The sequence below is a fragment of the Tenrec ecaudatus genome, chromosome 3 (genome assembly GCF_050624435.1).
Source record: "Tenrec ecaudatus isolate mTenEca1 chromosome 3, mTenEca1.hap1, whole genome shotgun sequence".
Taxonomy (NCBI): domain Eukaryota; kingdom Metazoa; phylum Chordata; class Mammalia; order Afrosoricida; family Tenrecidae; genus Tenrec; species Tenrec ecaudatus.
Genome location: NC_134532.1, coordinates 205,938,132 through 205,964,122, shown reverse-complemented (window position 1 = coordinate 205,964,122; position 25,991 = coordinate 205,938,132). Strand labels below are relative to the sequence as shown.

The 25,991-nt window shown below is 41.0% G+C and overlaps 1 pseudogene; it reads right to left on the bottom strand.

The window, feature by feature from the left end:
- Positions 1–19,543: 19,543 nt before the first annotated feature.
- On the bottom strand, positions 19,544–21,929 carry LOC142442503 (large ribosomal subunit protein uL11-like; annotated as a pseudogene).
- Positions 21,930–25,991: the final 4,062 nt, after the last annotated feature.

The following is a 25,991-nucleotide window of genomic DNA, read 5'->3' as shown; positions in this document are numbered from 1 at the left end:
TGAAAGGGAGCTTCCAGAATTTCAGAAGGGGACACAGAACAATTAATATCATTGCTGATGTCAGATAGATCTTTGGCTGTAAACAGAGAACACAAGAAAGATGCTTATTTTTGCTTTATTGACTATGTCAAGACATTTGACTCTGTGCATCACAGCAAATTCTGGATGGCCTTGAGAAGAATGAGGAACTTGTACATGGATCATGAGACAGTTGTATGAATAGAATAAGAGAATACTGCATGGTTTAACATCAAGAAAAATGTGCGTCAGGGTTGTATCCTCTCACCATAATCATTCAATCTGTATACTGAGCAAATAATTAAAGAAGTTGGATTATATGAAGAAGAATGCAGCACCAGGATTGGAGGAAGGCTTATTAATAACCCGTGATACGCAGAAGACACAACTTTGCTTGCTGAAAGCGAGGAGGGTTTGATGCAGTAGCTGAAGAAGATCAACACTGCAGATTCATTACGGATTAGAACTCAATGTGTAGAAAACAAAATGCTCATAAGTGGACTAATAGGTCACATCATGATGAATGGAGAAAAGATTGTCCAAGATTTCCTCTGGCTTGTATCAATACCCAATGCTCATGAAAGCAGTAGTCAAGAGATCAAAGGATGGATTTGTATCAAGTCAATATGATGCACAAACCCTCTTTTCAGTGTTGAAAAGCAAGGGGATTAATTTGAGGACTACGTTGCACCTGTCCCAAGCCCTGGTATTCTCATTGGCTTCAGGTGCATGTGAAAGACATTGAACGAGGAAGACTGAAGAGAAGTCAATGCCTTTGAATTGTGGTGCAAGAGAAAAATATAAAAAATACCGTGGGCTGCCAAGAGAACCAATATGTCAGTCTTGGAAGCAGGACAACCAGAATGTCTTTTAGAAGAAAGAATGGCGAGACTTTGTCTCATGTACTTTGGACATGATGTCAGGAGAGAGCAGTCCCTGAAAAGGACATCATGCTTGGCAAATTCGAGGGGCAATGAACAAAAGGAAGACCCTCCACAGGATGGATTGACAGTGCCCAATGATGGCTTGAACATAACACCAATTGAGAGGGTGGCACTGGACCAGGCAGTACCAGGGTCGCTCTGTGTAGAACAGACTCGACGACACCTAACAACAGCAAGCAACAGCAGCAACCATGGGTCAGTACTCAGAGGCTAAATCATTAATAACCAAATGATTAGCTACCTGAACCCACTAGAAAGTGTAAATATCACAGATCGGAGTGCAGTTCTACTCTGTACCATGGCGTTGAATTGATGGCAATGGGTTTATTTTTAGCTTTGGTTTGGGACATCATAATTGCTCTGTAAATATCATCTATTATTATTACTATGTATGTAGTATTACAAATGAATACATTTGCACATCCCATTATTTTCCTGCATATAGTAACTGAAACAGGCAGCTTCATATTAGATTGAGAAGCCAGAGGAAATCACTGATGTAAGAAAATAATTTAAAATTAGAATCATTTTCTTGCCCTTATCAAAAAATACAAATAAATGTATTTTATGATGTAAGTGATCATTAATTTTTACTGAAGCTTTAGCATGTGCTTCGTTTTATTGGCAGCAGACATCTGTTAAAAACAAGATTCCAGAATGCCCGTTTGGCTTAGATAACTCTGTGAAAGAGGTTCAATATCTGTATTCTGGTTTCTTTCCGCGAGAAAACCATCATAGCAAGTTACAGTGCTTACGCTTTCTGGCTTGCTTGTCAATAGTTAAAACTGAACTGAAAATCCTTAAATGTCAAGGGGATGCTGTGGTTTTTGTTCTGTGCTTTGCAAATTGTATTAAGAACATTTGTAAACTTATCAATATTTACCAAACTGCAATATTTTCTTGAGAGCAGGTAATATGTTTTATTCATTCATTTTCCTCTGCACACTTCTGCTGGGGCCCTGCATTTACCTGTTGCTGTGCTTAGGCACCTTTGCATTCATTCCGACTCGTATGTGCAGCAGAATGAAACACTGCCTCGTCTGCCCTCATCCTCACAGTTCTTTGTACTTTGGAGTCCATTGTGGCTGCCACTGTGTCGAGGCATCTCAAATAGTGTCTTCCTGATATTTGATGACCCTCGGGTTTCCCAAGCATGATGTCTTTTTTCCAGGGATTGACCCCTTTGGTACCATATCCAAAACATGTGAGCAAAATGTCACCAACATCACTTCTAAAGGTGCCTTTTGGCTCTACGTATTCCAAGACAGATTTGTTCGTCCTTCTGCAAGTCTGGAGTATAGTCATTATTCTTGCCCATCATGTAGTTCAATGATATGAATTCTTCCATCTTCCTTATTCACTGTTCAGCTTTCACATGCATAAGGAGTGGTTGAAAATACCTTGGCGTATGTCAGATACTCTTAAGTCTTCAAGTTGATATCTTTGCTTTCTAACACTTGGAATAGGTCTTTTGCAGCAGTTTTCCCCAATGCAATACATCGTTTAATTTCTTAACCCCCTCTTCTATGGACACTGATTATGGATCCACAAAAAATGAAAGACTTGACAACTTCAAGTTTTTTTCTGTTACTCATGATGTTGCTTATTGATCCAATTGTGACGATTTTTGTTTTCTTTATATTGAGGTGTATTCCATGTGGAAAATTGTAGTCTTTGATCTTCATCAGCAAGTATTTCAAGTCTTCTTCACTATTAACAAGCAAGGCTGTATTATCTGTATGTTGCAGGTTGCTAGTCTTCCACACTCCTGATGCCACGTTCTTCATCATATAGAGCAGCTTCTCAGATTATTTGTTCAGCATACAGATGGAAGAAGGATGGTGAAAAGATACAACTGTGATGCACACCTTACCCAAGTTTTAACCACACAGTTCTTTTTTTATATAGTGAAGCTTCTTAGATTATTTTGTCAGTTTTAGATTGAACAGGTATGGTGAAAGGATGCAAATATGATAGACCTTTCTTTTAAGCCATCCAGTATCCCTTCATTCTGTTCAATTCACTGCCTCTTGGTCTGTGCACATAGGAGCATAATGAAGTGTTCTGCAATTCCCTTTTGTGATGGTTACAGTCTATGTCAACTAGACACTCTTCAATGAAGAGAAGGGTGAAGCCCAACCTATTGATTAGGTGCCTGCTAACACCTCCTTGGGTGTGTGGCCATTTGTATAAGAGTGAGATCCTAGAGTTGGGATTTCTTTGGCCCTTCACCCCTGTTGGAACTGGATCCTGGTTTGGTTCCTTGATCTCCTGTTATATTGCTTGTTGATTCCTGGAGCTGTCCGTGGACTCCTGACAGTGAATTCATTTGGCAGATATTGAATTTATTTATGTCTGCATCCACTAACTTGTGCACACTCCTACTTCCTAGCTTCATCTATCTGTTTCCTGTTTGTAAGCTTCTATGAGTCAGGAGAAACCTGACTGGAAAGGAATGGGGTTTACTTACTTCTACAACTGTGTAAGTCATTTCCTGATGTCCATCTCATTTTCTACACAAACCCATGCAAACATCACTGGTTTTGTTCTCTAGAGAACCCAACCTAACACATCTTTCTTCTCAATCTTTTCCATAATTTGTTATGATTAACATAGACGAATGCCTTTGCAGAGCCAATAAAGCACAGATAACCATCTTTCTGGTATTTTCTGCTTTCATCCAAGATCTAGCAATGCCATTCCATGCCGTCATCTAAATCCAGCATGAATTTCTGGCAATGCACTGTTCATGTGCTGCTACTGCAAAAAAATGTAATATCCTTCATAAACTCTTCCTTATCTGTGATATTAATGGTACTGTTCAACAATTTCCACATTCTATTGGATACCATTCTTTGAAATGAGCACAGATACAGCTCTCTGATTGGCTGGTTGGCCTGGCAACTGAAATCCAAATTTCTTGACATAAGACAAGTGAAAGCTACTAGCATTTTGTCTGTTTGTTGAGACATTTCAATTGGTATTTTTGGAGTCTAGCTTTTTGCCAATGCAGTCACTACGGGTTCTTGATTATATAAGAACTCCTGAAATGGTTGAATATCAACCGATTATTTTTGGTACAGTCATGCTGTGTATACCTTCCATTTTCTCTTGATGCTTTCTGTATCTTTCAATATTTGCCTATAGAAACTTTAAATATTATAACTTGAGGCTTGAACTTTTTCTTCAGTTCTATCAGCTTGAGAAATGTTGGACATGTTTTCTAACTGCAGATCTTTGCACATGTCTTTATAATACTTTTTCTTCTCAAGCTGCTCTTTGAACATTTCTGCTCAGTCTTTTCTAAATCATTGTTTGTCACTAGCTTTACCTACTTCATATTCAAGATCAAGTTTAAGTGGCTCTTCTGACAGCTCTCTTGGCCTTTCTTTTCTGCTTTTTAAAAGTATCACTTTTTTTTCCTTCATGACTAATAGAGGGCATCCTACAACTGGTCTTCAGACATTAGTGTTCAATGGGTCATATGTATTCCTGAGATGTCCTCTCAATTTAATTGGGTGTGTTAGGTTGGGTTCTTTTTAGAAAAAACAAACCCAATGACATTCATATATATATATACATATATATGCAATACATTTATATCAGGAATATAGCCACAAAGCAGTCAAACCTAGACAGACTCAGGACTGTGGGTCAGATTCTAAACTGAATGTCTTTCCTGATTGCTGCAGCAGCTGCCGGCTAGTGAACCAGGAAGCAGGACAAATCAATAGGCAGGCTGGCGGATGTCAACTGGTGGATCTAATATCAGCAGGCAACAAAGCAGGCTGCCTACAATTCCCAGGATTGGTCAACCACATGGCGGGCTGCTGACACAAGTTCCCAAAAGCTAAATGCTGGATCCAAACCAGCAGGGAGAAGAGAGAGCAAGTTCGCCACACTGTCTATTTATAGATGTGAAATAGGCCACACCCCCAAAAGGAAGTCATCAAGCTGTGACCTGCACCTCATGGGAGAGGTCTTACTGCCAAACTAAGGAGGGATATACTTAGAGTTTTCTTTTGGCTTTTGTGAACTTGCTTTCATTTTCTTCAGTAATTGATAGTCTGTTGCATTTATTAGGGAATATATGTATATATATCACTCATAGACAGCCATTTCTCACTTGAAACTATTTGATTTCTGTATTTCATATTCAGGAAAATTGTTTTCCTAGAATTAAATCATGGCATTGAGTGATTAAGTGTGTTTACATGTCAAGTGTGGCTTAAAGGTGATTTAATACCTCTTTTCAAATAGATGATTTGTGTTTAGACCATCTATACGGGTCAGTGGGTTTACTTAGTGAAGGCATTTGGAGAAAAACAAGATATGAGAGATGAGAAGGACATCATGATCATACAATCTAATAGCTTCCTTTTACATATGAGAAAAAGGGACTCTGGGAGTATCAGACTTGATTTATAATCACACAGATTTAGGACCCAGTGTTTGGGTTCTCGTTTTATTGTTTTAACATAGGCCATAACTATTATGCCCCAGGATATTGCTTTTCTAAGGAGCTCTGGTGGCACAGTGCGTTATAGTTTTAGCTGCTAACCACAAAGTCATGCTTCAAACCCATGAGATTATTTAATGCTTAAAGATGTAAAAACACAGAAACAACCCAAATGGGGCATTCTATTCTGCCCTTGAGTGTTGCCATGTGTTGGAATCAACTCAATGGCAGTGATTTTGGTTTTGGATTATAATAGTGGAACCCTTCAATATCATGGGTATTCCAGTGGCTGGAGCAATGGGCTGAGACATACTAATAATCCTGAGGATGGTGCTGGGGATGACAATGCTTCCATCTGCCATACAAAAGTTGCTTCTTAATTATCTAGCCCTGTGCTAGTCTCATAATTGTTGTCATGTTTTGAGCTCATTGTTACAGCCACTGTGCCAGTCCAACTTCTGAGGGGCTTCTTTTGTTTATTGACCTTCTGCTTTGCCACACATGGGGTCCTCCTCCTGATAATGTATCCAAAGTCCATGAGATGAAGTCTCACTCTCTGCCCTTCTCCAGAGCATTTTGCTTGTACTTTCCCCCAAATATTTGCTCACTCTTCTGGCAGTCTGTGGCATATTCAAAAGCAAAGTTCAAGTGCATAAATTCTTCTGTGGTCTTGCTTGTTCACTGTCCAACTTTTGAGTGCATCTGAGGCGATTGAAACGATGATAACTCGGGTCTTAGTCTTCAAAGTGGTCTGTGAAAAAACAAATAAACCAACAAATAAACTAACAACAAACGCTCCTGTCTATAGGATTGCTTTTTCTTCATAGCTATTCTGTAATAGAGTAAGCCGGTCCAGGAGATTTTCCAAGGCTGTGAACCTTTAGGGAAGCAGATTGCCAAGTCTTTCTTCTTTGGAGAGGCAGGTGGTCTGAAATAGTGATATTTTGCTCAGCAGCCGAACACTTCCAACATGTTTTCCATCAGGGCTCCTAAAGTGGTAATTCACTACCATCCAGGCAATTCTGACTCATAGTGACTTGTTATAGGACAGGCTAGAAATGCCCTGTGGTTTTTAGAGAATGTAACTCTTTACAGGAGTAGACAGGCTCATCTTCCTCCTACAAAGAAGCTGGGGTTTTGAACTGCTTACCTTTCAGCTAACTTTCCAACGGGTAACTACCATACCACAAGGGCTTCTAACTCACCGCCATTGAATCAATGTTGACTCATAGAGATCCCTGACGGTTTCCAAGACTGTAACTGTTTATGGGAGTAGAAAGCTCAGTCTTTCTCCCGTGGAGCTGCAGGCAGTTTTGAACTGCCGACCATGCGGATCACAGCCCAATGTGTGACCACTTTACCACTAGGGCTCCTAGGGTTCCTCAATTATATGCACATTTTAGTTTATGAAAATGATAAACTCCTGGCTTAAAATAGTAAATGTTAATTTTAGAAATGTTTAATATAAAAAACTCACAAATGTAAAACAACCTGTGAATACTTGGTTTCCCTATCCCATAAAATGTGTATGTATGACTATGCAAGCATATGATGCATAATATATTAATATGCATAATACCTATTGATATATAAATTATATTTAACATTTTATTCCATATATTATATCATTATGTATACAATTAACATGTGTTTAATTAGGTTTATGTGATGTATTATGTTAAGGTTTGAAAATGTGTTAGTTTTCCTCTTTTCTTGTCCGTTGAGCTTATTTATTTTTGAATTATTTTTCCTAATTGTTTGGCAGATTAGAAGACCAAAGAGCAATTGATGCATTTGCGTTGTGGTGCTGGTGAAGAATATTGAAGGTAACATGTACTTGCAATAAAACCAACAGATCTGTCTTGGGTGAAGTATAGCCAGGATACTCCTTAGAACCAAGGATGGTGCTACTTTGTCTCAACTACTTAGGGCATATTATCAGGAAGACCAGTCCCTGGAGAAGGACATCGTGCTCGGTAAGGTAGAGGGACAGCAGAAGAGAGGAAGACTATTAACAAGATGCCTGCGACAACAGACTCAAGCATATCAACCATCATGCGGACGGCACAGGCCTGGGAGGTATCCGGTTGTTTTTTTTCTTTCCTGTTTTGTTGTATGTAGGGTTGCTTTGCGTCAGAACTGACTTGTGTCATCTAAAAAGAGCAACAATTGTATGGCATAACAATTTTGGAGATAGATTTTTAAGAATTCACATCTTTAAAAAAATCATTTTATTAGGGGCTCATACAACTCTTATCACAGTCCATACATACATCAATTGTGTAAAGCACATCTGTACATTCATTGCCCTCATTATTCTCAAAACATTTGCTCTCCACTTAAGCCCCTGGCATCAGGTCCTCATTTTTTCCCTCCCTCCCCGCTCCCCACTCCCTCATGAGCCCTTGATAATTTACAAATTATTATTTTGTCATTTCTTGCCCTGTCCGACGTCTCCCTTCATCGACTTTTCTGTTGTCCATCCCCCAGGGAGAAGGTCACATGCAGATCCTTATAATTGGTTCCCTCTTTCCAACCCACCCTCCTACCCTCCCAGCGCACCACTGGTCCTGAAGGGATCATTCACCCTGGATTCCCTGTGTTTCCAGTTCTTATCTGTACCAGTATACATTCTCTGGTCTAGCCAGACTTGAAAGGTAGAATTCAAATCATGATAGTCGGGGTGGGGAAGTCAGGAGAGAGGAAGCATTTAGGAACTAGAGGAAAGTTGTATTTTTCATAGATGCTACATCACAACTTTACTGGCTCGTCTCCTTCTCTAGACCCTTCTGCAAGGGGATCTCCAGTGGCCAACAAATGGGCTTTGGGTCTCCAATCTGCACTTCCCCATCATTCACTATGGTAAGATTTTTTTGTTCTGATGATGCCTTATACCTGATCCCTTCTACACCTCGTGATTGCACAGGCTGGTGTGCTTCTTCCATGTGGGTTTTGTTGCTTCTGAGCTAGATGCCCGCTTGTTTACCTTCAAGCCTTTAAAACCCCAGACACTATACCTTTTGATAGCTGGACACCATCAACTTTCTTCGCCACATTTGCTTATGCACCCGTTTGGCTTCAGCGATCGTATCATGGAGGTGTACACCCAGTGATATGATTTTTTGTTCTTTTATGCCTGATAACTGATCCCTTCAGCACCTCGTGATCAAACAGATTGGTGTGTTCTTCCATGTGGGCTTTATTGCTTCTGAGCTAGATGGCCGCTTGTTTATCTTCAAGCCTTTAAGACCCCAGAAGCTATATCTTTTGAGAGTTGGACACCATCAGCTTTCTTCACCACATTTCATTATTCACCTGCTTTGTCTTCAGAAGTTGTGTCGGCATGGTGAGCATCATGGAATGCCAATTTAAAAGAAGAAAGTATTCTTGCATTGAGGGAGTACTTGAGTGGAGGCCCCATGTCCTTCTGCTACCCTAATACTAAACCTATAAATATAGGCACAGAGATCTATTTCCCCATCCTCATATATAAATATATTTGCATATGTACATGTCTTTGTCTAGCCCTCTGTAAATGCCCCTTGCCTCCCAGCTCTTTCCTCTATTTCCCTGACTTTCCTCCTGTCCCAGTATCATGCTCAGTCCCCACCTGGGTTTCAGCAATATCTCTTCATTACATTACACTTGATCAGGCCTCCCACACCCACCTCACTAACAATTTGGATCACTTGTTGTTCCCTTGTCCCTGGGTTTGTTAACACCACCTCCTTTCCCCCCACTCCCTCCTATCCCATTTCCCCCTGGAACTGTTGGTCCAGTTGTTTGCTCCTCCAGATTGTTCATCCAGCCTATTTTATTTAGACAGACCTGCGGAGATTATAACATGCACAAAAACAAGACAGAGCAAAACCAAGCAACAATATACAACAAAACAAAAACAACAACAAATCACTGACAAAGAACAAAACAAAACACAAGAAAAAAAAGCTTGTAGTTAGTTCAAGGATCAATTGTTGGCCTTAAGCAGTGTTTTCCAGTCCAGTCTGTTAGGGCACCATGCCCTGGCATCAAAGTCTACCTTCAGCATTCCCTGGGGACCTTGCCGCTTCAGTCCCTTGCTTTTCTGGTGCACTCCCCCAGTGCTTTGCCTCAGTGTGATGGGATCAGATTGGGTACAATTCCCACACTGTGCCTCCAGTGCTGTCCCCTGCAGGGCCATGGGTCAGAGAGGGATGTCATGTCCCTGAGTGGGGCTGGCCATGTGGTCCTCTCTGTGGACTGGCTGCTCTAATTAGGGTCATGATCTTCAAGGCCTGGTGGACCAGGATGTGCTCCACTCTCTCCTACTCCCCTTCATCTGCTCCCGTGTGTTCCAATTGGATATGTCCTTCTCCTGGAGGTGCAGATTCAATGCCATCCTTTGAAATAAATTCTTCTGGGAGGAGGAGCACATGTCCACTTAGGATTTGGGACTGGGGTCAGCCCCCCAGACCTCTCCACCGGTTCCTTACTCCACGCCGGAATGTTGCATTCACATCTTGGGGCACTGGGTTGAAGTCTGGTCCCTCTTTCCCTGTAGAGATATAAACAATACCCTCCCCTTGGGTGGGTTAGTGCCCCGTACCCCTGCTACCCATTTCTTCCTTATTTTCATCATTTTTTCCTTTCCCCACCTCCTCCCCAGTTGTCTACCATGTGCATCCCTGCATTTGATCTGGTCCCTGCCATACTACACGGTCCTGACTCCAAGAATGTTTGCATAGAGTAGCTTTTTCCCTGCGCCCCTTTTGTGTTTTTTAACACTTACCCCAGCGAACTCATGTTGTACTTGTCCTTTTGTGCCTGACTTACTTCGCTTAGCATGATTTCCTCGTTATTCCCATGCAGTGATGTGCTTCATATGTTCATCACTGCTTTTTAGTGATGCGTAGTACTCCACTGTATGTACGTACCACAGTTTTTTAATCCAATCATCATTGATGGAAATTTGGGTTGCTTCCAACTCCTTGTAATGTGAACTATGCCGCAATCAACATTGGAGCACAGATGTCTGGCTTTAGTTTGCTGCATCTTCTGGGTTTATGGCCAATAGGGGGATTGCTGGGTCGTAAGGTAACTTGATTTACACCTGTTTTATATATCACCAGATCAATTTCCATAGTGGTTGCACATACTTATAGGTCCACCAGCAGTAGATGAGAGTTCCTGTCTCCCCACAGCCCCTCCAACACTTGTTGCTTTGTGATTTTTTGAATTGGGCTACCTTTGATGGTGTTAGGTGGTATCTCATTGTTGTTTTAATTTGCATTTCTCTTATTGATAAAGATTGGGAACATTTTCTCATGTTTGTTGGTCATTCGATTTTTGCCCTTGTGAAACTTCTGTTCAAGTCCTTTGCCCACCTCTCAAGTGGGCAATTAGTTTTTTTCTTTTTGAAAGTTATCAGAGTATTATAGATTTTAGTAATAAGGCCTTTGTCTGATGTGTCATTGCTAAAGATGTTTTCCCAGTCTGTGGATTCTCTTATTACTGTCTTGGTGAATTCTTTTGATGTACACAGGTGTTTTAGCTTCAGTATATCCCATTTGTCAGTTTTTGCCTCCTCTGTGTTTGTGTCCTTCCCTATTTCTGATAGCCTGTGTATTCCATGTGCCAAAGTTCTCAGGTTTATCCCGATTCCTTCCTTGATGGCTCTAATAGTTTGGGTTTTAACTTCATGGTCTGTGATCCACCTTGAGTTTATTCTTGTGCATGGAGTGAGATCAGGGTCTTGCTTCATTTTTCTGCATCTATCAATATTATCATGTGGTTCTTATAGTTTTCATGTCAATGTGGTAAATAATACTAATGGTCTTTCATATGTTGAACCATTCCTGCATCCCTGGTATGAATCCCACTTGGTCATGGTGAATTATTTGTTTTATATACTTTTGTATTCTATCAGCTAGTATTTTGTTAAGGATTTTTGCATCGATGTTCATTAGGGATATTGGTCTGTAGTTTTCGATTCTTGTGGGATCCTTGCCCAGTTTTGGTATCAGAGTTATACTAGCTTCGTAGAAGGAGTTCGGGGGTTTGTCATCTTTTTCTGTGCTCTGGAAGAGTTTGTATAGGATTGGTGTTAGTTCCTCCCTAAATGCTTGGTAGCTTTCTCCAGTGAAGCCATCTGGTCCAGGGGATTTTTTTTTTGTTGGTAATCCTTGATAAACTTGTCTATTTCTTCTATTGCTATGGGTCTGTTGAGATTCTTGACGTCCACTGAGGATAGTCTAGGGAGGGTTTGTTTTTCCAAAAATTTGTCCATGTCTTCCAAATTGTTGAATTCATTGGAGTACAATCCTTCGTTGTACTGTGTAACTATCCTTTTGATTTCATTAAGGTCTGTTGTAATTTTCCCTCTTTTATGCCTTATTCTTGCTGTTGAAAATTATTCCCTCCTTTCTTTGGTTAGGTTTACCAGTGGTCTGTCGGTTCTGTTTATCCTTTCAAAGAACCAACTTTTAGCAGTATTATTTTTTTCCATAGTTTTCTTATTTTCCCTCTCCTGGATCTCAGCCCTGATTTTTATAATTTTCTACTGCTATTAGTAGGATTGTCCTGCTGATTCTGCTCTAGTTGTTGTAAATTTTGTGCCAGCATGTCAATCGTGAAACTCTCTTCCTTTCTCAGGTGTGCATGTATTGCTATGAAACTTCCTTTGATGACTACCTTTGCTGTGTCTCATAAGTTTTGGTATGTCGTGTGCTCATTCTCATTGATTCCTAGAAATTTCCTAATTTCATCTCTTATCTGCGCCAGTACACACTCCTTTTGCATTAGAGAGTTATTCATCCTCCAATTGTTTGCTCTTGCTTTCTTTGTCTTCCTTTTGTTGATTTCCAACCTTATGGTACAGTGGTCAGAGAGAGATGTCTGTATTATTTCAATGGGCTTAAATTTATGTAGATTCGCCTTATGCCCTAGCATGTGGTCTATCTTCAACTATGTGCCATGGGGGCTTGAGAAGAATATGAATATTTTAGCATTTCGATGAAGAGCTCTGTAAATATCTATCAAGTCAAATTGTCTAATTGTGGTGTTAAATCTCTAGCCTCCTTATTGAGTTTCTTCCCTGTCATCTACCTTTCTCAGAGAGTGCTGTGTTGAAGTCACCCACTATAATTGTTGAGACTGTGATTTCTCTTTTAATCTTTTGGAATGTTTGGTTTACCTACTCAGTGGGTCTCTCATTTGGGGAATATATGTTTACAATGCTTAGTGGTTCTTTGTCTACCATTCCCCTGAGCATTATATAGTGTCCCTCCTTATCTCTTTTTATGGTTTGCACTTTCAGGTCAATTTTATCCGAGATGAGGCTTACAGCCCCTGCTTTTTTTGAACTGCTGTTTGCTTGGTATGACTTTCTCCAGTCTTTGATTCTCAGCCTTGAGATATGTTTCCTGTAGGCAGCAGATTGATGGGTTGTGTTTTCTAAGCCAGTCTGCTAGTCTCAGTCTTTTAATGCCCGAGTTCAGGCCATTGCTATTCTTGGTTATTATCTCCATCTGCAGATTCTGTGATGTCATCTTATACCTTTTGTGTTGGGAGTTTCCCTACTTTCCTTTCTCATTAGTGTGTTGTGTGTGTGTTTGTGTGTGTGTGTGATTCTTGACTTCTTCCCATCCTTAAGTCAATATTATCTTGGGGTCTGTTTTCTCTTTGTTGCCCTATGGGTGAGGTAGTTCTATGTGGTGGTCTCTTTTTTTATGCTTGGTGAGTGTTGTTCTTCTGCCCATACTGGGTCGGCAAGGATCTTTGGTAGTGTTGGGTTTCTTCTAATGTATTTTTTGAGTATTTCCTTGTCTGAGAATACTGTTACTTCTCTATCTATCTTGATTGATAATTTGGCTGTGTAGAGTATTCTTGGGTTTGCATAGTTTTCCTTCAATTTTTGGAATATATTACTCCACTCTCTCCTCTTCTTCATAGTTTCTGCTGATAGGTCTGAGCATATTCTTATTTGGGAACCTTTATATGTGATTGCTTATTTTTCCCTAGCTGCTCTCATGATTTTCTCCTTTTCCTGAAAGTTGGATAGTTTAACTATTATGTGTCTTGGTGATTTCTTCTTGGGAGTCAGTCTAGCTGGTGTTCTTTCAGCCTCCTGAATGGTTGCCTGGGTTTCATTCATTAGGCTGGGGAAGTTTTCCTCCAAGAATTCTCTCACTATTGTTGCAGATGACTTCTTTGTTGTGTCTTTCTCTGGTAAGCCAATAATTTATTGTTGTTCCACTTCATAGCATCAGACATAGCTCTTAGCTTCTCTTATGATCTTATTAGATTTTTGTTCTTGTTTTTTTTTAAAGTCTGATTGGCTGTCCTCCAAGTCACTGATGCGGTTCTCTGATTCCTCCAGTTGATTCTTATGGTCTGTATTTCTGCTACTGGATTTTGTTATCTACTCCCTAAGCTCCTGTATTTCCCTTTGGTGTATGGCCTTTATCTCCTCTATCATTTCATCCTTTTTCTGTATTGTTTCCCTCATATCCTGTATGACTCCAAGCAGCATTCTTTCTGTGGCAGCTCAATGTCTGCTTCTTCTATGTATGTTGTTATGTTCAGGAAATCTTCTGCCATTGCCTTTTGTTTCTCCTGTTTTTTTTTCACTGAGGTCATTGGGGCTTATGGCTGTTTGCGTTGCATTATTTTAGAGGAGCCAGGTGCCATTTTCCAGGGAATCAAAGAGTACTGGCTCTCTCTGGGAAACTTGTCGGAATGCTTCTTTGAACTGCCTACAGCTAATTTTACTATGGGATTAACCTATCATTTTATCCTCATGTGGCTTCCCTCTCAGGGGACTGCGCCATAAGGGTGGTGGTTTGCCTGCTTTGGTGTTGCGGAGGTTGGGCAGAGAGGTTCCTGCAACAGCTTGGAATGTTGATGAGTGTTTGTGGAGCTGACTTATGCCCCCAGGTACACAGGCAGGTATTCCCGGGTGAGAAGTTGGGCAGTGTATCCTCTGGAGGGAAATCAGGCTACCCCTAGCCTCGGGGTATCTACACAGGTGGAGCTCACCTAGCTGGGTGTGGTGCAGGTATAAATGCCCTATGCTAAGGGGAGTGGTCTGGAGGTCAGCTGTGGAGTGTGAGAGAACGGGAAAGAGACAAAAGACAAAGAGGAGGGAAAAAAAGTAAGATCTTTAGACTCTGCAGGAATATAGGAAAGAGAGGGAAAGTAAAGCAACTATGTAGCTGAGTCCCATTCCCACCCGTGGAGCTGCAAGGGTTTAGTCCCTGTCCTGAGACAGCAGTGGCAAGCTGCAGCTGAGCCTAGAAAAAGCCCCTGCACCGTCCTCAAAGACTGTGGGGGGAGGAGGGGCAGAGAGCAGAGATGTAAACAAAAGCAACAATGTAGGTGAACCCCATTCCGTGCCCGTGGAGCTGCATGGGTTTAGTCCCCGCCAGAGGAAGCGATGGCAAGCTGTGGCTGTGATGAGAAAAAGCCCCTGATCAGACCTCCAGCACTGTGGGGGAACAGAGAGCAGAGATGTAAACAGAAGCAATGATGTAGCTGAACCCTGATCCCTGCCGGTGGAGCAGCAAGGGTCTTGTCCCTGCCCTGAGGAAGGTGGGAGCAAACTGTGACTGTGTTGAGTCCAAGCCCCTATACGGGCTCCAAGTGGTCCCTGCTCTGGCAGAGACAGTGGTGGGGCCAAGGTCAAGCTCCAGCCGACTTCCAATGAGGTAAGCCCAAAGTCCCCAGCCCCTCAAAACCCCATTGTCTGTGCCAACTTATCTTTATGATGCTCCTCCTGCGTTCCTGCTGTGTTAAAATTCTCTCTAAGCAACTCTTCTGGACTGGATTCTGTGGAATCCCTCTGGTATATTTCACTCCATCACCATCTTTCCTTCATGAGTCAGTCAGGAACATCTTAACAACTTCTCTCCCAAGAATTCTTATCTTAGAGAGAGAAGTTGGTATGTTATTTCTCTTATCTCTTCATCCTTTTTTGATATGAGAGTTTATAAGAATATTGGCATCATCTTGTTTAGAATAGTATAGTTTTGAGTTCTCTGCTTTGTCTCTAATTTTGTTTCATTTTATTAAATATATGTTTCCATTGTCTTTCTTTTTCTTCTGGTCTTATGTACTTTTTGCTTAGCCTTGTCATATGAGAATCAATTTTATTCATTTTTTTAAAGAACCAGTTGTGGTGGACATGGAGATGCACCACCCAAATCCGCTAAGAAGAAAGGGTGAGCTGACCCAGGAGCTGAGATTGCTGCCAGTGGACAGCTTCCAGCTGTCAGCTCCTTCCCGGACAGCCTCAGCTACAGAAAAATGCCTCATCCAAAGCTACAGTATTCCCAGGACAGCAAACATCCAATGACTGAATGAGACAAGGTAATGAAGATTCAATTATTTTGGTTCAATGTGGAAACATTTTCATGCCTCACTTTAGCTTCGGAGCTTTGTATGGGGTCGACTAAGGCTCTTTGGCTTATGTTGCAGATTAACCTTCTGCCTGTGGCTCTTCCCTCACCTCCGCAGATGTTAATTCCAGGAACACTCTGAAATAAACATCCTGAACTCTGTACTCTGCCTCAGAATCTATTTCTTGAAAAACCCAAACCTCAGCCATTGGTGCTACCAATAGTCCAAGACAGGAGAACAAAGGGGTGTTTTGAACCTGCATCATTCAGTACTCAGCTTGCAAAAATATCCTACTCCTGGTGAGAGTCCCTGGCACATTTAGGCTGCCTACCTTTTACATTTCTTGGTAGTGATTTGGGATATTTGGGTAGAAAGAAATGGACTAACTGGTGTTATGTTTTGGGCATTGGTAGACGAGAGACCTGGTGGAGCAGTGATAACGTGTGGGTCTGCTAACTGTAAGGTCAGCAATTTGAAACCAGCAGTTCCTAGGGGAGAAAGCTGAGGCTTTCTGCTTCCATAGGGAATTACATCCTCAGAAACCCTCAGGGGCAGTTATTCCCTTTCCTACAGGGTTGCTATCAGTTGGAATAGACTTGATGGCAGTGTGTTTTGAAAAGCATAGTGGAGATAATAAGTATAAGGACAACGGGATTGGATAACTCTTAATAAATTCTATTGAAGCTCTATGAAAAGATAATGAAAGACTGAGAATGAGTAACAGGCAATACAAAGACAAACGTGAATCTCAGGACTCACTTGGGTAGCTTGAGATTCACTATTGCAATGGGGGCAAGCAGAGAATATTGAAGACCAGGCCTATGGCACAAACACGAGTGCAGTTATCTCTTAAGAAGGTTAAATGTCCAATCGAGTAGGCCTGCTGTGTCAAAGTCAGAGTCTTGATTGGGAAAAATAGAACCCTGACACTTGGGATGAGAACCTCTTGTTTGATGTTCCCCCAAACTGTAGTAATGTTCATTCTGCCCATATGTATAAAAAATTAGACGGAATGTTAATAAATATGTATGTATTCATTTCATAAAACTCATTATACTTTTGATGAAATACTACATTTGTAACCCCTTGAATTTGTAACTTCAGTAGACAAATATATAACATAAGGAGAAAAAGTGCCAAACAACCAGAGGGTGACATGTCGTTCTTTTCAGCTTTGAGTTATGTCCCTAATTACCATATTATGAGTGTGCTGGTGTTCCCTGATGGGTAAAACCAATAGGAAGCTAGGACACAATGAACCAACATAAATATAGGGGTCCTCACACAAAACAGTTGATGAGTGAATTACTTTAGAAACCTTCAAAATTATAACATGTTGTAAAAAATCATCAATTTATCACGCTTCCATGGTGGGTAGGGGAAACTTTTAGAAAAAACTTGTAATGAATTTAAATAACACGACTAGCATCATAAACAGTTAAAAGCAAGTTGTAGCCAGTTTCAAGATATAAGTAAGTGACAATTTCTCATTTTTTGATACAGATTTTTGGAATATAGGAGTACTGGTTCCATGGAAAGCAGGTGAAAAATAATTGTTTGTAGTTAATGACACTTTAAATTCCCAAATAGACATTAATGATTATTCAGATTTCATGGAAAACATTCTAAAGTTCACAAAATCATGAAATTCCTAAAAGTGTTCAAAGAGCTAAAAATATTATCAGAAAAATTGCTGTAAGTTCTGCTGAATCAGAAAGGGTTTTCAAACATGAATATGATATGTTCAGAGAATTTGCCTGTTTCTAATATCTCAATCACAATGTTAGCCTAATGCCCTAATTACAACGGAATGAGATCCTACTCCCACTGTGAAAAGATGGTTAAGGATAAACTTGGGGTAAAAGCAAAGAATACTTTTACAAAGAAAGAGAGGACATTGATCAAGTAGCAATATGGAAATATCGTGAAGAACAGTTTTTATGTCAGATATGATTTAATACATTTCATTAATGTTTTAAAAATTCGTTCTTACAACATAATTTAGTTTTTGTGTACCTCTTCTAATGTTCTTATTTAAGTATTAGGTGTATGAAATAATAAACTACATTTTGGTATACATTTTTTGTATTTAAAATGGTCAATAGGCGGTGAACTGGTTGTTAAATTACTTGAGTCTCACCACTGGTTTGAGTCCATTGTGGCAGCTACTTTGTCAATCCATCTCTTGAGGACCTCCCTCTTTTTTCCTGTCCCTCCCCTTTACTGGTCATGATCTCCTTCTCCAGGGACTGCAACGTGTGCAAATAGTCTTGCCACCCTGGCCTCTAAGGAGCATTCTGGCTGTATTTCTTCCAAGTCAGATCTGTTCGTTGTTTTGGGAGCCCGTGGCACTTTCTCTTTTAATTTCATATGAACTTGGTTGTCAATAAAGACTCCTGATCCATTTCAGTTTTACTACTCCCCACCCTCCCACCCCCTTTTAAAGTCACTCAGATCACTATTTAGGTTTAAGCGATAAGGGATTTAGAGGAATTTAAAAAAAAGAAACATATTATATATATTTACATAGTCCATCTCAAGAATGAAATCAGCAACAATATTCTACTAAAGTCTCCATATATGTGGTTGCTGTTCCACCACTACCTGTCCCTCCCTCTCAACTACCCATCCCTCCTCTCTACCTGTTCCCACCCCATCCCTGGCCTCCTCGTAGTTATCAAAGTCTTATTTGTTGGTATATAAACCACATTTCTTTTTCTTTATTTTTTATAACTATGGTGTTATTAAATGTTACTTTTAATATTCTTCACCATCACCATAATGCAAATGAAAGTTCAACTTTCACACGCATATGAGGCAATTGAAAATACTATGGCTTGGTTCAGGCATACCTTGGTCTTCAAAGTAGCATCCTTGTTTGTCAATGCTTTAAAGAGAACTTGTACATCAGATTTACCCAAACCAATGCATTGTTTGATCTCTTGACTGCTGCTTCCATGAGCATTGATTGTGGATCCAAGCAAGATGAAATCCTTGACAGCTTCAATCTTTTCTCCATTTATCATGATGCCACCTATTGGTCTAGTTGTGAGGATTTTTATTTTCTTTACATTGAATTGTAATTCATACTGAAGACTGTAATCCTTGATCTTCATCATCAAGTGCTTCAAATCTTCCTCACTTTCAGCAAGCAAGGTTGTGTCTTCCGCATATTGCAGGCTGTTAATAAGCCTCCCTCCAATCCTGATACCCCAGTCTTCTTCATATTATCCAGCTTCTCCAATGATTTGCTTAGCATACAGCTTGAATAAACACGGTGCTAGGATGCAGCCTTGATGCATACCTTTTCTGATTTTAAATCATGCATTCCACCCTTGATTTTTCCCCACACAACTGACTCTTGGTCCTTGTACAGCTCCTGCATGAGTACAATGAAGTGCTCTGAAACGCCCATTCATCTTAAGGCTATCCACAGTTCGTTGTGATCCATACAGTCTAATGTCTTAGCATAGACCAGCGGTTCTCAACCTGTGGGTCGCAACGCCCTTGGGGGTCGAATGACCCTTTCACTGGGGTTGCTTGATTCATAACAGTAGCAAAATTATAGTTATGAAGTAGCAATGAAAATAATTTTATGGTTTCGGGGGTCACCACACATGAGGAACTGTATTCAAGTGTCATGGCATTAGGAAGGTTGAGAACCACTGGCATAAATAATAAAACACAAGTACATGTCTTTCTTTTATTTGGTTATTAAATGATCCCGTATTGTTCTCTTTTGTAGTTCTTAACGTGTTGGGCATTCCCCTGCACCGCTGCTGATGTGATCTATGATGTCACGAGGGTGGTGGTCAACAACACTATGGCCCACAGACTGGGCAGTCTTCAGGATCTCTTTCATAATTCCAGAGAGTTCTCTGGCCAAAGATCGGTGTCTTATGTGACGGGCAAGGCCGATGATCTCATTAAAAGTGATGTTCCCACTGTGCTTAATGTTTTTCTGTTTCTTTCCATCCCTTGGTTGTTCCTTGAGGGCTTTGATAATGAGGGCAGAGACAGAAGACACCCCTTCAATCTGGGCTTGTCTGTTCCAAATGGTACATTTCACAGTAATTCCTTAGCCCTTCCAGTCATTGGCTGCCTTGACTATGTCATCACCAACCTTCTTTGGTGACAAACCCAGAGGGTTGATTTTGGGGGCCAGAAGAGCACCTACTTCCCCAGCATGCACCTCAAGTACACGATTTGGATGTCCATCTGGTCGAGCTTGGCTGGGCTGGCAGAGGCAGCTGGTGTCGGTTGAATCCAGATTCAGTTGAACTGAAGAAAGTTGCAATGAAGCAGACACCTTTCTGGTATTCTCTGCTCTCGGCCAAAGTCTATCTCATGCCACTGAATCACATTGTTCAGCACTCGAATGGGCTCTGGAGCTGAAATGTGATTGCTTGGCTTTATTTGCAGAATAGGCTGTGGAAAGAGGAGAGCCAGTTATAATATCACTGGGATCCCTGAGCCATGCTGCTCAATAGTACCTGGTGGTCACTGCTGCCAAGATAATCTGTGACCACTTTTAATAAAGTGCAGGCTGCTGGCTGCCTTTATTTGGCTAACTGAGCATTGTTTTCCCTGTAAAATAATACAGTAAGCCTGGTTGTTGAAAGTGGTACTTAGTTACATGACTGCCTGGCTTTAACTTCCTACCCCTCTTTCTTTTCTACTGTCCTTAGACATGGGACAGTGACCAATCTAACACAGGCTGCTGTCTACAGTCTACATGGATGATACCGGCAGCCTTTCTCACTGGCAAATGCTCCTGATGTATTGACTATACTGGAGGAGATCTTAACTAATATTTCATGATGCTAATGAAATTGTTCCTCCTTGAAGGATTGGTGCTGCACTATGGGGAGATTAATCTGCAGCCTTGGGAGTATAGATCTAAGTGGAGAGACATAGCAGGTGGACAAACCAATTAGGAGAACATTACGGTTGTCTAGAAAAGGGATGAGAGCCTGAAGCAGAGTAGCAGGGACGATAGAAAACACACAGCAAATGGAAGAGATGGTGGGGGTTCATTGAAGTGATCGTGGAGACAGCTCCGAGTTTCCTAACCAAACCGAAGACAGAGTGCCGCCACTCCCTAGCATTCTGCCCTTTGACCTGGGATTTGATGAAGAATACATTTAATTTAATTCGGCAAGTGTTTGTTCAGCACATGCATGTTCCAAGCATGTTGTAAGAGACGGTGCCCTGAAATGTAGAGGTGCCTTCAAACAGTTTACAGTTTAGGAAGTGATGTAGAGAAAAATGATAACCATTGCTTCGGCCATTCAGGGGGAAAGACTTTTCAAGTGGGCATGGTTTTCGCAGAGGAATGTGGCTCTTTTTGGTAGGTGATGATTGAGAAAAGAGATAAGGCATTTCAGAGAGAAAGAACATACACGGGGGCAAAATAGGTCTCAAATTTGGAGTAAAGTTATATGTAAGGGATACGTTTTGGACTGAGGCTTTAGCCATGTTTGGTAGGGTGCGAAATTTGTGCTGTAGCTAACAATTGAGAATGATTAAAGAGTGTTGTGCTAAATGACAAACTATAAGCTGTCTTTTAGGAAGATTAAAGCCTGTCAATCATAAGATAGATGATTAGAAATAGAGTACTGATATCAAGCAGTCGCTATAAATGTTACACAGGTGGCTCTGCTTAGAACTCCCGTCCTTAAATAACTCTTGCACCTGGTCACCAGGAGACGCTTTAAAGCTAGGTCACGGCAGCCCTCCTTGTACTACCCAAAATGGAAACCGCCCACATGTCCATCAAGAGAAGCATGGGTAAATTGTGATATGCTCAGAGCAGGGACGTTCCTTGCTTAGGGCCTCTGGATCCCGGACTACTAACTTTTGATCTGCTCAGGCAGAACTCCCACTTGGGGCTATCCACACTTCTCTCTTCCAGCATTCATTTTATGTCATAAGAATATTCCTAGACACCCTCTTGGGAGCGGACAGGTATCCTTCATTTCTAGAGTTCACCTCTCTAGAATGAATTTTCTCATTTTGCCCTGGTGGTTCCTTTCCCCAATTTATGGTTTTACCTCCCCTGACAACTTTGGAAAATGAGTACTGGCTTGCTTCTTAAAAACCATTTTCAGGCATCTTCCAGGACTGTAAAACATTACGGCTTATCCCATCGTTCTGTGGGATATTACGCTACCCGAATCTAGCTAACTGAGTTCATGCATAATTAGCATTTCTCTCCCCTCATACCTATGCCTCCCTAATGAAATGGGAATTATGTTTTCACAGTGTGTACCAGGACAGCAGACATACTTAGGATGACTTTCTGAGCTAATATTTGCTCTCTCTACTAGATAGACTCCCACTTGGCCAGTTTGGTTGTTATTATGTTTTTTTACATTTTCTTATAGCAGATGGAAATATTATTATTTAATAAACTCATCAGGTTTGTGGTTCCTCATCAACTGACCTTCCCTATCAATTTAATTAACTGAGTCTCTCCTAGTGAAAGCGACACTGTTGTTTTATTCCTGACTATTGTTATGTGTTAATGATGCATCAGCAGGGTATTAATGTTCATTTTCATCCAACAAAGATCTATCTTTCACAGTTTATTAATTTTAAGATTCCCTGGATCAAAGTTATCTGCGAGTGTGAGAAGCCTGTTAAAAATTACAAGACACTTACCCGGGTTTATGATCACTGAGGTTCCTGTTTGTTTTGACAAAAGTGGGTATATTAGCCCACAAAGGAGTAATGGTGTGGGAACAAGGTAAATACCTTTGTGAGCTTACAAGATAATTACAGAAATGGTCACTAAGTAAAAATCTGAGATCCAGGCTCATTTAGCTCCACTGGAAAGGAGATCTGTGGTGAAATCCTTTGGGTTTCCTTAAAAAAAAATTATTGGAGGTAATGTCGTGTTCTAAAATATCATTAAACCAGAAACCAAGGAGTCTTTATTTTCCAAGATTTTTCCAGAGAAAGTCACCAAAACAATTCAGCTGGTGGATGTAGCAGTGTGTCTGAGCTCCTCCAGCTTCACCAGGGGTGAGACACAACAAGAATCACTATTAGTATCAGCCCAAGGTCAATTCCAATGAGACTGAAGTCAGACAAGCCTCCACTCTTCAACTTTTCTATTAACTCGAATATCAATGGACATCGAGAACACTCTTTGATTCTCCTCAGGGTTTGATAATTCACTGCAATGGCCTCACAGACCCACAGAGAGCACTAATAGGGTGTATTAGGGAAGCAACAGCGTCACGATCCAAAATGCTTAGGATGTGGTCCGTCAATCAAGACAGCCACTTCTCCGAACTCCATGGCCCCTGGACTTGTGCCCTGCTTGGGCAAGTGTTAGAAAACTCTTTTAGCTCTGCCAATAAATGTGTACAAGGCACTCCGCTTTGCAAGTAAGCCTCAGCCCAAGGTGCTCAGCATTCTCTCTCTGTGGTGTGCTCAGTCCTTCTCTGGAGTCATGGCTCTCTATCTCTTGGACAGAGGATGGTCAGGGCAGGAACCTCAGGGTTTTACGCTAAGATTTTCTTTATTTATGGTAATGAAATCACCTTTTCCATCTCTGGAATGGCTGCTTTGAAACTAGCAGAATGGCAAATCCAACTGATTGCCGCATGATGGTTCCATGTACCTTATTTGCAAGTTCTTGCCCAGCGAGGGCACCATTTACATTATTAGCAAACTATCCAAACCCCACAGTGGGCCACAAGCACCTCACCATTGCATAGTCACACCCAGTCTTTTGGTGGGGATTACAAAGATGATCGCTAGAAAGGTCATATCAAATCATTTACTGCACCACAAACAATTTGGGGTTTATAACAAGCAGCTAGCTGCTTTGGAGTCAGCCCATTCATGGCAACTCCTCACTTGTAAGAGTGGAGCTGTGTTCCATTGGTTTCCAATGATTGTGTGTGTGTGTGTGTGTGTAGGGAGGTGGGGGTAGGGTGGGGTATTAGAAAACCAGGCTTTTTCCCCCCAAGGTGCCTCTGGGTAGACTCAAATGTTCAACCTTTTAATTCACAGTTACCAATTATACCACCCTGGGAGTGAACACAAATGACACTTCACTTGAAAGTTTAATGGTTAAAAATGCCAATTTTAGAGGAGGGGGGAGGAGGAGCTGATAGCATGGACGACCATACTCCCACTCGAGGGGAGTGAACAACAGAATTTTATGTGAGTGGACATCTCAGATGGTGTAAGATATGGCAGAAAAATAAATAGAGAAGAGAGGGGAAAAGGGAAGGTGGTCTCCAGGAGTTCAAGAAGGAAGACAATGTTTGAAACGGATTGTGGAAGCAATTGTACAACACTGCTAGATGTGATTGGACTATGGAATGCTATGTATATGCAAGAGTTCCTAATAAAATGCTTCCAAGAAAATTGCAATCTTTTTGTTAGTCCAGAATTCTGTAGGGTGGGTGTTTGGGTGTGGGTCAGCTAGGCAATTCTGTTCCTGGTATGAAATGGAACGTGCTCATGTGTGTTTGGTCAACTGACAAGTTGCCTGGGGATTGGTTCATTTAGGAGAAACTTCAGATATAATGATTGGGTCTCTGCTTCATGTGGTCTAGCATGTTCCTCCCATCTAACTTGGATTTCTTCACATGGGAGTGGTGACAAGGGACACATGAACATGAAGAGAGGCTAAACCTCAAGGTAAAAAGTCTTTTCAAATTTCTAGGTGAACCATGCTTGATCTTGTCATATTAGGCAAAGTAAGTTCCAAAGCCAAGCTCAGATTGTGTGTGTGTGTTTGTGCGTGTATCTGTCTGTCTGTAATGTGTCTAGGAGAGAAAGTCTAATCAAAGGTAAGAATACAGAGAGGAGAAAGATGCTTTCTCTACTTACATGAGGACCAACATTTCACCAAGGGTGTTCTAAGAAACACGGACTCGGGATATGTGTCTATGTACCAATTCAAAAGGTGTTCTGGAGTTAGATAGTGTCACTATGAGTCAACATTGACTCAATGGAAATGATGAGGTTTTGTTTATTTTTGAAGTTAAATGAATTTTAACTTTGCTGGATTAGTGTAGGACACCTCAGTTATTAATATGCTAAAAGTCGTTGTGTTTCTCCAAGATTGGATACAGAATTTGTCAAATTTATTTGACTGTAGAAGAACTTTGTTCTTCCCCCATCTCCTTCCTTCCATCATGGACCATCTTTAGAAATAAGGGGCTTTTAAATACATATTAAAAATGCTACTCCAGAGAAACAGTGAGTTCCCTGGTAAGCCTTTGACTTTTTAATCTCTGTTCTAAGTTTATCTCTCTCATGAATCTAAAATATGTCTTTGTCATTTTCAAATGTTGTTCTTTAATGCCATTGAGTTGACCTTGATCCATAGTGACTCCAAGCACAACAGACTGAAACACTGTACAGTCCTGCACCTTTGTTATAATTGTTCCTGGGCCTGAGCACATCCATGCAATTACTGTGTCAATCCATCTTGCTAAGGGCTTTTCTTTTTATCCTCTGCCCCTCTGCTTTACCAAATATAGTGTCCTTCTCCAGGGACTGGTCTCTCTTGACAATATGTCCAAAGGATGTAAGAAAAAAATTATTGCCATCCTTAGCTCTAAGGAGCACTCTGACCTTACTTCTTCCAATACATCCTTTTAGCATCCCATGCTTCAGGGTCCCAATGTTTTCTGATTAATGCCCTTACTTTAATATCAGACACTGCTCTAGACCTACAAGTCAGCTGATGGTGTAATTCAGCTACCATTTGATGAGACTCTAAATTTGGGTTTTGGCAATATCAGCTCTAATACCAGCAGAGAGAAGATTCTCCTTTGTAGCACATGCAGAAGCTTTTAGGTCTGTTACTTGGCACTTGAGATGTGCTTCTGAGGTTCTGAGAGTATCCCTTTCCTTGATCACATTTTGTATTATAAGGAGGACCAGCTAACCAGCTTCCCTATACTTATTCTGACAAACTTGGAAAACATCAAACACACAATCACCCAGAGCCTCTTGTCTCACCAGAACTTTATCTAATGGTGATGGTATTGTGGATATTAGCTTGGTGACTTCACACCGTGGATTAACACCACCCTCTCTAGTAATAGTGCCAGACTTATCCATGCCTTTAGGAGAAGAGGCAGCATTCTCAGTGCTGGTAGGCCTAATCAGGCTGGAGACCAATTTGGGAAGCCCATCTTTATGATATTGTTTCTCAAAAGCCA